The sequence below is a fragment of the Salvelinus sp. IW2-2015 genome, linkage group LG23, assembly GCF_002910315.2.
Source record: "Salvelinus sp. IW2-2015 linkage group LG23, ASM291031v2, whole genome shotgun sequence".
NCBI lineage: Eukaryota > Metazoa > Chordata > Actinopteri > Salmoniformes > Salmonidae > Salvelinus > Salvelinus sp. IW2-2015.
This window is the reverse complement of record NC_036863.1, coordinates 20,414,378-20,428,338: the sequence shown is the minus strand read 5'-3', so window position 1 is coordinate 20,428,338 and position 13,961 is coordinate 20,414,378. Positions and strand designations below refer to the sequence as shown.

General features: G+C 45.9%; 1 pseudogene; it reads right to left on the bottom strand.

The window, feature by feature from the left end:
• Window positions 1-685: 685 nt before the first annotated feature.
• Window positions 686-13,699, bottom strand: LOC111950259 (fibroblast growth factor receptor 4-like; annotated as a pseudogene).
• Between the last annotated feature and the right edge of the window lie 262 nt (window positions 13,700-13,961).

The window sequence follows — 13,961 nt, the reverse complement described above, 5'->3', positions numbered from 1 at the left end:
TAGTTATCAGGGTTATACACATAGACAGACAGGGCTAGTTAGTATCAGGGTATATACAATAGACAGACAGGGCTAGTTCATGTATCAGGGTATATACGCATAGACAGACAGGGCTAGTGGTATCAGGGTATATACGCATAGACAGATAGGGCTAGTTAGTATCAGGGTATATACACATAGCAGACAGGGCTAGTTAGTACAGGGTATTACACATAGACAGATAGGCTAGTTAGTATCAGGGTATATACAAATAGACAGACAGGGCTAGTTAGTATCAGGGTATATTACACTAGACAGACAGGGCTAGTGAGTAATCAGGGTATATACACATAGACAGATAGGGCTAGTTAGTATAGGGTATATCACATAGACAGAAGGGCTAGTTTAGTACCAGGGTATATACACATAGACAGACAGGGCTATTAGTATCAGGGTATATACACATAGACAGACAGGGCTGTGAGTATCAGGGTATATACACCCATCCACAGGCATTTTCACATTCTACACCATCAAATATAGCACAGGAGAAAGGACACAAAATATATATTCTAAAGGAAGGCAAACATCCACTCATCTGTTTCTTTCTTTCACAACACAGTAATAAATCAATTTACAACTTCAAGTTGAAGGGTTAGGTGAGGAGAACGCTGTGGTGTGTGTTATGGTATGGTTTTGGTATGCACTTATGTGTGTGTACTCACAGTTCGTGTGTAAGTTTGGAGGGTTTGTCCATGCGGTGGCTTCCTTCAGCAGCTTGAAGAGCTCTTCCACGGGGATACCGGGGTACGGTGAGCCCCCCAGGTGAAGATACTCCCACATCAGCACGCCAAACGACCACACTGTCACTTCTGGTGTGTGTGTAGACTCGGTCGAACAGGCCTCTGTGCCATCCACTTCACTTGGCAGACGTCCCTGCAAAACAGATACAACCACGGTTAGTGAGGCGGTGGACAGTCAGTAGTCAGTCGGTTGCCACAACGCCAGAGCCGAAGCACCATTACAGTTCTAGCCTTTCATCCAGTCTTCCCCACTCCCCCCATTCCTCCCTTTCTTTTGCCCACTCCCCTCTTCCCTTCCTTGTCCCCTTTTTCTAATTATCTTCCATTAAGCTGGCTGCCAATCAGTGGGCACACATCAAACATCTGTCTTTAAGAGCATTAAAGCTGCAAACAGGCACAAGCCGACTGGGTGACACTAGACAGAGAGCAGACAGTGTGCTGTGTCTACATGTACCAGCAGGGGCTGTTCTAAAAGCTGGCAAGCCAGACGACGCACAACAGCACAGCCCTGGCACAGGGGGATAGCAGAATAGGATAACTCACGTTGGTGGTTTTCTTGTAGTAGTCGATCTGGTGCACTCCTCTTGCAAGGCCGAAGTCTGCGATTTTCATGACGTTGTCTTCTGTGACGAGGACGTTTCTGGCAGCAAGGTCTCTGTGGATGCACTGTAGAGAGGAGAAACCAGGGTAAAGTCATTGAACATGAAGATAGATATACGTCGTTTTGAGTTTCATGTTAAGTGCTTGTGAAATGATACCCTACAATTAAAGTATTGCAATTACGTGAAGAGGTCTACATTGCGGTTGTCTGTTTCTGCCGGCATCTGGTAAAACCAGATAGGATTGACAAAGAAATTATTCGCTGTTCTAAAATGAAAAGACCCGGTCTTAAGTCAACACGCAGCGTCCAATTTTAACCAGACGCACCAAATTAAGTCGACTTTATAGATCTGGAGGTTTCGTCGAAAAACAATCCCTGTCTGCCAGATTTGAATGGATGTCATTAAGTTTATTTTGGTTTTCATTTGAAATAGACGTGGTATTTGGGGATTGGTGGAAATGAGAAAGCCGTGGTTTTGCGGGGGCTCCGTAATGGTGGGGTGGTTTCAGACTGCTGCATTCTTAGCAGGCCACAGAGACAGAAACCCGATGCCGGGGCACAGACGCAGCTCTGCGCCTGTTTGCTAACAGATTTATGGCAGTGCTAAAAAGGACAAAGCCCACTGCGGCAGGCAGGACGGAGGGATGGATGAACGGAGGGGCAAACAGGGCTCAACCACCACTCCACTGTGGAATGACAGGATGGTGTGTTGATAAGAGAGAAGAGGATAGTGAATGAAGAAGGGTGTGCTGGGGGTAGGAGGGAATGAAGGAGGGAGGGGTTTGCAACTTGCTCTTGCTTGTTGGCTAAACCCCTTCAGGCCAAAGGCATTCTATAGAAGGCCAGGTACACATTTTAAACCCGATAGAATACATACATAGATAACTAAACCCCTTAGGCCAAAGTCATCCATTTGAAAGCCAAAGGATATAGGTAGGGTATACAAGCCCAATTGCTGGCCAAACCCCATTAGGACATAGTACTCACCCTTTTGGAGGCCAGGTACTCCATGCCACGCGCCACCTGGTAGGCACAGGACAGCAGGTCTTTGAAGGTGAGCTGCTCCTCTGGCACTTTGGTCACATCAAAGGTATAGTCCATGCCAGGGGGCCGTCGGGCCCGCAGGTACTCCCTGAGGCTGCCTTTAGACGCATACTCTACCAGCACGTACAGAGGACCTGATGGGGGAGAGGAGAAAGTTTGTGATTGAGTCCACCCTCACTGAGGATGCCTGGAGGCATGGGGCCACCAATAATGGCAACTTCAATGAGCAGGGCTAGAGTCAAATGAGTGAGGAGCAAAAGTGAGATAGTAGCATTATCTGTTGTGAACTTTTGTCCTGAACTCACCTTCTTGTGTGCACACCCCCAGGAGGTTAATGATGTTCTTGTGCTTGTCCATCACCTTCATCAGCTCCATTTCAGATATGAGATCTGACAGGTCTTTGTCTGTGGCATCATCTGGGGAACGAGAGGGACACACATTTTACGTCTTATGAACATATCTGGAAATAGAGTTAATAGTAAATACTAGTCATTGTCTTGTCTCCTCCTAAGAAGATGGTACCTAGCTCATACCTTTCAACATCTTGACGGCCACAGTGGAGATGTTCTCCTGRTGGTCCTTGTTGATCCCATAGGCCTCAGCTCTGACCACCTGACCGAAGCAGCCCTCACCCAGTGGCTTCCCTAAAGTCAGACTGGAAAGAGGAAGGACAATGATGGTCAGTACAGTGAAGAATCATGGAACACAACAGAAACCAAAACACACATTCAAGATGGAGGAACTCAATGACCATTAAGGAACTTCAACAAAACCCCTAACAAACGAGGAAGTCAAAGCAGGACTTACTTCTCCCTGTGAAACTCCCAGTCGGGGTCGTAGGGCAGTTCAAACTCCATGACTCCGGCCAGCATGGGGGAGCAGCTGGAAGACAGACGGGCCACTCTCATCAGAGAAGCACTGGACTTCCCTGACGAGTTGGAATCCACAGAGTACTGTCTGCGGAGGGGGAACTTGGAGAGTTTCTGGACGGGGAGGACATCGAAGGGTTCTCTGCTTGGGTTGACCTGCATGCGACACAGCACCACRATMACGATGGCCATGACCAGAGCCAGGARGCCAGACGCGTAGATGATGATGTCAGTGTACTTGGTCTCCATTAAGTCCACCTCGTCAGCCACGTCCTCTTCTGTGAGAAGAAGACAATGAGAAGGAAATAAGAGGATTGGTTAGAGACTGACTGTCTCAAGCTCAAGTGACAATTCCTTCTGAACTCCTTTGACGATACAAAAAGACCTGTAGTATGTTGACCCAAAACACAAGGGACCATTTCTTCGGAACTCTTCTAGATTCCTTACTTTGGCCATATGTTGCCATACTATTGTTTGAGTAATAAACGTACCTGAGAGGACAGTGAGCCAGGCAGACTGGTAGGAGTAGCCGATGGAGTTTCCAGCCAGACAGGTGTACTCTCCAGCATCCTCCATGGTCACATTAGTCAGGTAGAGAACTTCCACCTCCGACATGTTTAGGCTGCCTGTCTTCAGTATCTGAACGTAAGGAGTCCCGTCTGGGCCGTAGCGGCTGCCGTTTCTCTCAATGTGTTTCAGCCACTGGATGTGAGGCTGGGCATCGCTGTAGACCTTACAGAAGAACTGGACATCAGTGCCCACCACCGCTGTAGTGTTGGCTGGCAGACCAGCTTGCAGGATAGGCCTGTGTGGGGAGCGCTCTGAAAACAGAGAGCGAGGTAGGGGGAGGGAGGGTGAAATACAGAGAGAAAGTGTTAGACTCCAGAGGGCATTGAGGATTCCCCTTGACTGGGGGAAGAGTTCAAAGTTCGGCCAGGGAGACAGCGAGCRGGAAATTCCTCTGTTCAAAGGAGCACATCGCTGACTGAACTGCCAGAAGTACTCTGAAATGTCTGAAATACCCTAGCCATTGAAGTAAATACTAATCTAAAATAACAGTATTTTAGTTTTCTACATGTGGCGTTTCAGAGGCATGGAGAGAAAGGCCAGTGGTAATGACCAGTGTTAATCTGACTGATTGCAGTGCAGCACAGCATCGCCAAAGGGGAAGGGACCGATAAGCAGGCAGGGTCTCTCACAACCAACGCCAGCCATACTCAGTCAGTCTCACTAATTGGTTTCATTAGCAGCTTTCTTTTCTAGCCAGGCCAGCCTTGAAGTCTCTCTATCTCTCTCTCTCTATCTCTCTCTCTCTATCTCTCTCTCTCTATCTCTCTCTCTCTGTGTGCATGCTCTTTTCCCCCTCGCATGCTTCTGGAGACAGTAGTTGACCCCACGCCGGACTGCCAAGCCGGCGAAACAAACTGGCCAGTCACAGGTCAGGGGGAAAACTGGTTGGGACGCTATCTCTACTCTCCTTGCCACGGCTGACGCCACAAACCCCCCCCCCCCCCCCCCCCCCCCCCCCCCCCCCCCCCCCCCCCCCCCCCCTGGCCTCTCAACCTCTTTTCCCCCGACAGGCCAGATATTTACTGCCTCTGTGTCTGTGTCTCTCTCTCTATCATAAAACATCCCGGTGAACTTCTAAAGCCCCGGGTGCTGGTTGAATCGTGGCGCCCCCGTGGGCCCAGCCTCTCTGGCGGCTCCCTCCTCGGCTCTTTCCTCCTTCTGTCTGAGGTGGGCTTTAGAACCTCTGTGTTTCTCTGTGTCTAGTAAGACGCCGCTGGGGCAGAGCGGGGAGAGAGCTGGGACGTGACAGTAATTAGGTCTGACATGTGCTAAGTATCATGGGTCGGCAGTGGCTCCGCGGGGAGACGGGCCTGTGTCTAGATGTCTAGAGTGGGGTGGTGATGGGTGTAGGAGGGTGGTGACAATACCGTATAGTACTGCACACACCATGGAGCTTTGACTAGCTGTGCAGACTTTATAATGAGTTTATGCCAACTTTACTTTCAGTCATTATGGAGAGGCAGACGGAAAGGGCTTGTGTTAAGTTTGACAGAATTTGGTTGAATTAGAGGATGGTGGAGGGAATTACTTTTGCTAATTTCCCATACTATGACTCCCAGCTTTGGGAGTTGAATGTCAGATGAGCAAACAGCAGACTATTGTTGGGTAGGTGAAGAGAGGTTTTTGTTGTGAAGTGGGTGAGTGTGTTCTTACCCAGCACGTCCAGAAGGTAGCTGTGTGTGATGGAGCCGTATTTGTTCTCCACCAGACAGGTGTAGTTCCCACGGTCTGAAGGCACCACACTCTCCATCACCAGGCTCCAGTGCTGGTGTCTCAACTATAAATGTACAAAACGGACACGTTAGAAATGGGTGGTCTATACGTTGTGTGTTGGACTGTTCCTATGGATACAAGTTATATGGGCTTGTCCTTTGGAAGTGCTTGTCTGTCTCTATGGTAACTTGTTGTTGATGGATCCAGTTTAAATAGATTCACAATGTGTTACTTCCCTATTGAGACTAAATGTCAGGTACCAGGGTTGAGGCCAAAGTATGTGGAGGTTATACACTAATAAAGAAAACCGCGATCCACCGTCTTTCTCCCCCTCCCTCCTTGACCCTCCTTCTCTTCCCCACCTTAGCCACTCTCTTTCTGTCTTTGCTTCCAGGTTGGTCACTATCTCACCTTGATGCCTCCAATGCGGTGCTCTCCCCTGAACTCGTGTCCGTTCTTCAGCCAACGGATGAAGGGCAGAGGGCTGCCCATTGCCGGGCAGCGGAACTTGACCGTGTTCCCTGCCGGCACTGCGTACAGCTTCTTCTCCATGCGCTGGGTGTGGGTCCAGTAGGGACCTCTTGTGAAGTAGACCTGGTCATTATCTATCTCAGCTGACGTGTCTTCTAGACCATTGTCCTCATCATCATCACCTGAGCCCAGTGAGTCTGAGAGAGTAGCATAAAGACATGAAAAGAGTTAATAACTTTATCATAACTGATCATTCAGAAAGGGTGAACTTAGAACATAGAAATGTATCAATAGAACCTAAAACTAAATTGGATYCTACATGTATCTCTAAGGCTCAGATCTTATTTTTCTAGATCCAGACCTCACCTGCTACAGTGATGGTGAAGTTCCTGAGGGGCTCCTTGGTTCCCCGGAGGACACACACATACACCCCAGAATCCTCGTACGTCACGTCCGTGATCTCTATAACGCCCCCGCGGATCTGGATCCGGGCGGTGTGCAGCACCCGGGTCCACTCTTTGTACCAGTACACGCCCCCTGGTCGGTTGGTGTCACAGCGCAACTTGAGGACATCACCCGGTTCCAGGAGCAGGTGCTCATTGGTGTCCTCACCAAGGTCATCCAGGACAACTGCAGGGACAATGGGGAGACAAAACAAACACGTGAGTATTGACACACGCTAAAAGACACGTACACACACAGTACAATCAGTGGGCACATCTTGTTTTAAAAAGAGTGGCCATTTCCTCAATTATGACCTTTCAATTCTCACCCACATTATCCCCCTGACCCACCCGACAYATACAACATTTTTATCCCATGGCGACCGGAGGCCTCTCCACCTCTCTTTGCTCCTTGTTTTGTTCAGCATAGATCATTGTGGGAGCGAGAGCAAGCTAGCTATCCGAAAAAATAAAAGAGAAAAAAAAGAAAGAGAAAAAGGATGAAGCTAATGAGCGTGTTGTAGCGTGACAGCGGATGGGCCTTCACAAACAAATCGATGGGGTGGCAATGGTTCAGTGGCGGTCTAAGAGGCAGGCTCGGAGAGAAAGCTCCGTTTCAGCCCACCAAACAGCCTCTCAGTCACACAGATGGCCCCTGTCATCCTCATTYATACTCCTCTCTGTTCTCTCTACTCCACTGGGATAGAGGCAGTTCAATGGCCATTACCTGCTGGGACTTCAATGGCCGTACTTTGGTCCAGGGAATGAGAGATCAGGGTCCCTAACAGGAAAGACAAGGTATGAGATTAATATACATTGACTTCCAACTAGTTAGTGTTGTTAGTCATCAATTACTATCAGGATATAATTGACTATAAAACACAAGGCTACACTGAATGGAAAGCCATAGAGATCCTACTAAATTATGTATTCTAATTCCTAATTCTATGTGAGAAGCATCCCATAGCCTGATTAATAAACTCTGGTTTACCTGGTAGAACCTGTAGCCAGGCAGACTGCATAGACTGAAGCTGGTGTCCAGCTTGTGTGGTGGTCTCAGCCATACAGATGTACTCCCCAGTGTCCTCCAGMGAAACGTTGCTCAGAGACAGAGAGTTCACTTTGGAGATGTTGCTCTGGAGTGCCGTCAGAACTCGAAGATGTGGCTGGCCCTCGGCTCCCAGGCGATCTCCGTCTCTCTTCAGCCACTGAACCTTGGTGAAGGCCGGCCGGTGGACCTTACACAGCAGCTTAACCTGTCCCCCTACAACCGCTGTAGCATTCTCCGGGTAATGAGGCAGGATGAGCGGCCGAGGCACTCTCAGATCTGTACAGAGAGAACGAGAGAGGAGAGGAATCGTGAGAATAAAAAAAAAAGAGAAAAACTCCCTAGGTTTCAGTTTACATCTAAACGCTTCCATAGAAGTATGTGTTTCTTGCATTTCTCAGCATGCTTGTGTTTGAATGTGGGCTGGTTGGTTGGTGGGTGATGGAGTGCACTGATAAACTGGGGGCTAATGTGTCATGATAAGTGCTCCCCTGGCCTCCGCTCGTTCAGCCATATACGATGTACCCGCTCAGTCAAAACGCTGAAAAGTGCAATTCCAGGCCAATTTTCTGTGTGATTACTTCCTGCAGCCCCCTCAGTCAGTCAAAAGGCAATCTGTTCCCCCTACTTGAGGAGCTGCTCTCCCTAACTGCTCCACAAGCCATGTAGAGGTAGAGGAGGAATACACAGGGGAGAGCTAGGCCACCAAGTTAATGGTGAGAGAACAACACGACCCTGTTCACTCTGTAATGCTCCATTTGTAGAGCCAATGCATAATACCATGATTATGCTTAAAGAGGTATCGCCTATTAAAACCTCAAGACTTGAGCTTTGGATTTAAAAAAAATGTGTTCTTGAATTGCAACGATTATCCTCATCATTTGTATGGTTGGTTGAATTCAACTCAAATTAGCAACAACAAAAATACAGTTCTATTACACTGTAAGAAGTACCTTATATGTTCCTTGTCCATTAAAAAACTTCCATTCACTGGACTATGAGATTGACCCATCTAGCCATTCGTTTACCATCCCATCACACACTGTGAATTTACTTTGCAGCATAGCATAAAAAGCTGTGGCAACTTTAAAAGTGCTGCTTTCTATTATTCCTGGAAAGGCAACGTTTCCCACCAAGTACACAGAGCCATGCTAATGAACTTGTGAGGACTTGGAGAGGCCCGTGGCCTTCATTTGAACTCACAGCTGAGTGTGAATAGTCAGCAAGTGTCGAGGGGACAAACACAACACAACACAAAACATTTCACTGGTGTGACTCGACTGGCAGGGGGAACTACGCTGGGTTTGACCATTTGGCCATCAGATGCACTCGCCTCTTTCATGACTAGAGTTCCTTTAGAGGTGAATCCATGGTATGCTATGGTTTGTTTATCTTCGGGGTGGGGCACATTTGGCAATGTAAGTCTTCTACATTAGTATCCTTTCACCACAAAGGATATTCTGAGAACCAACTGCCATAACGCAATATTATCATATAATATACTGACTCTTGTCTGAACAGTGAGCGATAATATTGTACCCACGTTGCTTACAACACATTAGGACAGACCAGTGATTAACCAGTTAAAATGCAAAGTATCCTACATACCAATGAATTTTGATCTATGTCATATCTGGAGGGGATATATTCCTCAGTAAATCAGTCAAAGTCTGAGTGTGAGCAGCACTGTTCTACGTTAGCACACTGATGCCTGTGCTCCGGAACTATGTGTGTGGCATACAGTTCACTCCTCTGCCAGACAAATATCACAAAGTTCATCCTGCWGCCACACTTAAAGAGTTCACGGCTACCTCTGTTCTCTCTCTCATTCTCTCTTTTTTTCTGGTTGGTAACAGGAACTTTCCTGGATGGTGTTGCAGTGCTGAATTATTACCGTTGTCCAATGAGTCAAATGTTTTCTGGCAAGGATTTAGTGCTGCATTGTAGTGCTGCATTCTCCACGGCGGGAGTCAGCTTTTCCAAGGAGTCTTAACAAACAGGCCCATTGAAAAACTACCAGGGTTCACCTTACACAGTCCCCTCTCTCTGTCTTACCACTCTCACTGCTGTGGTAGCCCAGGGTTTTTTCATCAGTGAAATGTATTTGAATCTTTTGGAAGTTATTTACTGTGCTTGGACTCTTAACAGCTGTGAATAATGCAAATAAGTTGATCAAAGTTTTTGAAATAAACCCTAGACTAGAGTAGGGCTTCCTCCTTTCCTGACAGTGAACAGTATAGGGGCTTAAAAAAGACCCCAGCTCCTGTGAGCCTGGAGGGCTGCAATTTACCGAGCCTGTTGCCAATCTGCACACATCATAACAATACTTAGAGCAAAATGGATGGCTGTGGCAGGTAATAAATGAAGACAGGCGTGTGTTTGTAAAGCATCAATGGAAGCCCCCCCCCATCCTCTCCTCCTCCTCCTCTCCTTCCTACCCTCCAACCCCGGCCCTCTCGGCTGGCAAGGGCCAGACAAATTTACACTTCCGAGCCCCAGGGTCTTGGAGGGATCGGGTAGCATGGTTTACGGCACCAAAAACACTGGGAGGTTTTTTCATCCTTACCCCCCCCAAAAAAAGGATTACAACCTTTCTCCTTCCTGTCACCTTGAATTCGACTGGATCACACCTTCCCTATGGCTCGCTGCTCTCCTATAAATAGACCAACCTAACGAATCAAAGGGTTACTGTACTGTACAGCTAAGGGCACTTTTTTCCTTCCCCAATGAGATCTTTCAGTGAATAAAATGGAAATGTGAGGGGGAAGTGTTAATTTAATGGCCTTTCTATTATTTTTAAAGCTTTTGTTGGTGGTTTATTTTATTACTTGTCTGAGCAGAACTGAGCAACCTCACTTGAAACATTAAGCTGGGAAGTATAGACTTGAGAGATGTATTTTAAGAAACTGCACAGTTGAGAAACCAACCTCTGGGAGAATTCAACCAGTGGTCCATCAGCAAATCATTCTCAATAGGGCTTTGGACCATTCATCAGTATAGGAGAAATAACATATAAGACAACAGTCTTGGCAATGTTTAGAAACCTACCTTTTGTTTTTCCGTCTTCTGGCGTGATGGCTTTGGTCAGGAGTCCAACAGTCAGACAGAATATGACGATGCAAACTGTATAGACATTCACCATCTTGCAGGTGTGTGTGATAGCAAAATAATGAAGGGGGGCTAACCCTGGCCTCACACACCGATTCCGGGCATTGGCAAACTCAACACACACACCAAAAACCGGACCTGGAAGGACAACACAGAGTCAGACAGTCAGTCAGTCATTAATTAAAATTGTAGCATGTGATTTCAGTAAGTAGCACTGAAATTGTTTGTGGGATATAGCCTTGTGAATAGGTAGTGATAGAAAGAGACTMTTTTAGACTGGCCTTGTATTCTTATTAAACTGGTGTCCTGACTGTCCAGTCATTAAAGCACATTGTCCACTGTCCCCTGCATCATGAATAACTTAAGAGTGTGAATGTGCGGCTGGAAGAAAGGTGCACAGCCTGTCTGGATAATGGGCCGTTACTATGAAAACACTTGAGACTTGCCAGGAAGCTATCTGGGAGCAACAATAGCAAATTCACAGGCACACTCAACACAACAGACAGGCCAAAACAGAGAAGAAAAATAAGCCTACATATGTAATTTTTCCCCGAGCCCCCTAAATAATCAGCCTGCCTCAAAGACTAGGCATAACATTTATATAACATAGTAAAAGTAAACATGTGACACTCAAATKAGTATGATATGTTAAGTTTGGTATGGTTACATAAGATACAATTGTACTTAAAACAATAACTAAAGGAGGGAGGTTGGTCTAGCAACCCAAAGGTTGAGTGTTTAAATCACATCACAGATAACTTTAGCATTTTAGCTACTTAGCATGTTAGCTAACCCTTTCCCTAACCCCTAGCCTAGATAATGTTAGCCACCTAGCTGATGTTAGCCACAACAAATTGTAATTCGTAACATATCATATGTATTACATCATACAAACTGTAATTCATATCATACGAAATGGATGCTGGACATCCACAAATTACTAGCCTACATACCATACAAGATGTAACTGTATCTGTATCTGTATACTGTATCATACTAAATGGAAGGAGACAGATCTACATTTACTATGTTACGTCTGCCACTGAGTCCAGGTTGAAATAATCTAGTGAGGATTTATTCAACATTTAGCTATATTTAGAGCAGACTGTTCTTATGAGGACAAAAAAACATTTTGATTTGATGGAAATATGTTTATTTTTTATAATCGCGTGACAGGGGACCACAGTTGGCAACAGGAACAAGACTGAGCTGCGTGATTATTTTTGTCCAGGTGCCATGACGCCAACCGAACCGAGCCAGGCCAACTGTGCACAGGCGCCAGTCCTGGAGTGTTCCATGCATACCATGTGCGTGCCGCCATGGCGCGCACAGTTTAATAACTATCCCTTGAATGAACTATAGCCTATTCTTTCTCCATTTAGAACTGGGGGTTATATGTGGTCTTATTTACGGCGCGTTTATCCTCAGCGAAAGGTGAGTTCATCTCGATGTGGTCCCATGAAGGCTAATCTTGCCATGAAATAAACTAGTAAAAATTGCCCAGTGGTTTGTCTGTGTTTATAACAAAAGCACCATGTGAAAGATAAACATGCCTTCAATTGTCGTGAAGGATCTACACAACCGGTTAATTTGTTTGCGTTCATTTATTYGCTTTAGCCGAATAAATCAAACGATGTCTTCTGCTCCTTTACCTTCYAACAACCATTTCTGTAACATTTTAACTAGATGACCATCGTGAGAAATTCGCTATAACTTAAATCAGTTTCTCAAGGCGCGTTACAATTATTGCCTATAAGCCTATCTTTGTAGCCTAACTGATATAACCAATATAAAGTGTCCAGTTGGTTTATCGCATAAACTATTGGGGTAGAAAACACAACAACATAATGTCATGTTTGTGCGCGTCTGTTTCACACGCTTCCAAAGTCAATCAAATCGATATGACAGTGAAAACAATGTTTTAACTCTTTACTGCACAAATACTGCTACATTCAGCAATCTCTCATTCACTTGTGAGCAAACTCTGAAATTGAAGGGGATTTGCAATGTCAAAAATACATTATAAGAACAGAAGTATGGCTGTATTATCATGCATTTCATTAAAACTGTTACATTAGACTAACCGAATCACATTGTCTAATATAGGCCTAATGTAAATAAAAAATAAAAAATACATAACCAACCATGGAACTCTTTGCAAGAAAGGTTATTCATGGACTAGTACAATGTGTGGAGTTGAAATCAATTTGGCAATAAAACATACAGCCAGGAAATAATTATGCAACCTCGCTGGTCCAAGGAAATCGTATTACCTTTTTTTGTCGGTCTTTGCTCTTAATGATCAATCCTTGATAAAGTCTATTAGGCACCAGAATATCCAAGTTCCATTCGATCGAGGTGAATATTGGGCTTCTGTTTCTTTCTCTTTTTAAAGTCTTTTGGTGATTGCCTTTAATGTGGGACCCGGTGAAAACCTCGGAGATACACCTATACATCCATCAAAACAACCATAACATGAAGGACAGCTGCCGGTGTGGAGCAGGCAGGGAAGGAGCTAGCGCTGATCCTTGGAACTGGGGCGCAAAGTCCACTTCACCCTGACCCAATTGTGTTCTCACAGCAGAATGAGGCTTGCGCGCCTGGCTCCTTATATCGGGTTCATGCGGCAGAAAGTGCTAAATCCATAAGGAGAGACTTCGGGCAACTTGCTGCTCAATTCACATTTCCCCTCTTGCGATTGGAAGGAACAAGATCCGTGTTGGTTGCTGCAAATAGAAACARATAAATATCCGATGTTCTCGGTGTAGTCCCTTATATCGCTCCTTTCTCAGTCAATGTGGATACATTATTCGGCAACAGCGCTTCAATAATAGAGCAGATGTTGGTCAATCTTTGCGCACCGTGGTTTGCGCTTCACTAGCTCAGAGTCCGTGCATGAATTAGTTGGTCCCAACAGAACGCAGTACATTTAAAAGCGAGCTAAATCTCAATTAGGCTAGCTAGCCACTCTGGTAATGTTGCGGGGTAGTTTACTGCTGCGTCTCGTTGCCGATCCGACTCCACTGCACTGTGAGCGCAAGAGTCACAACAATGGACTAAAACGAGCGAGAAGAGAGAGGAGGGGGTAAGATTCTGTAACCCCCACCCCCAAAACAAATCCCCTCAGAGGCTGCCCCCTCCGTGACAAATATAAACCAAGATCTCTGCCGCCTCCACTCCATTTACCCCAAATCCAAGATCTTAATTGACAGTTTTTCTAGATTGTTGCTCTATTAGGTTTAATGTCTCATTTCAGGCAGATTTAGCACTTGACTATAGATTATTATTTTTAAACGTAGGCTATTAGACTTT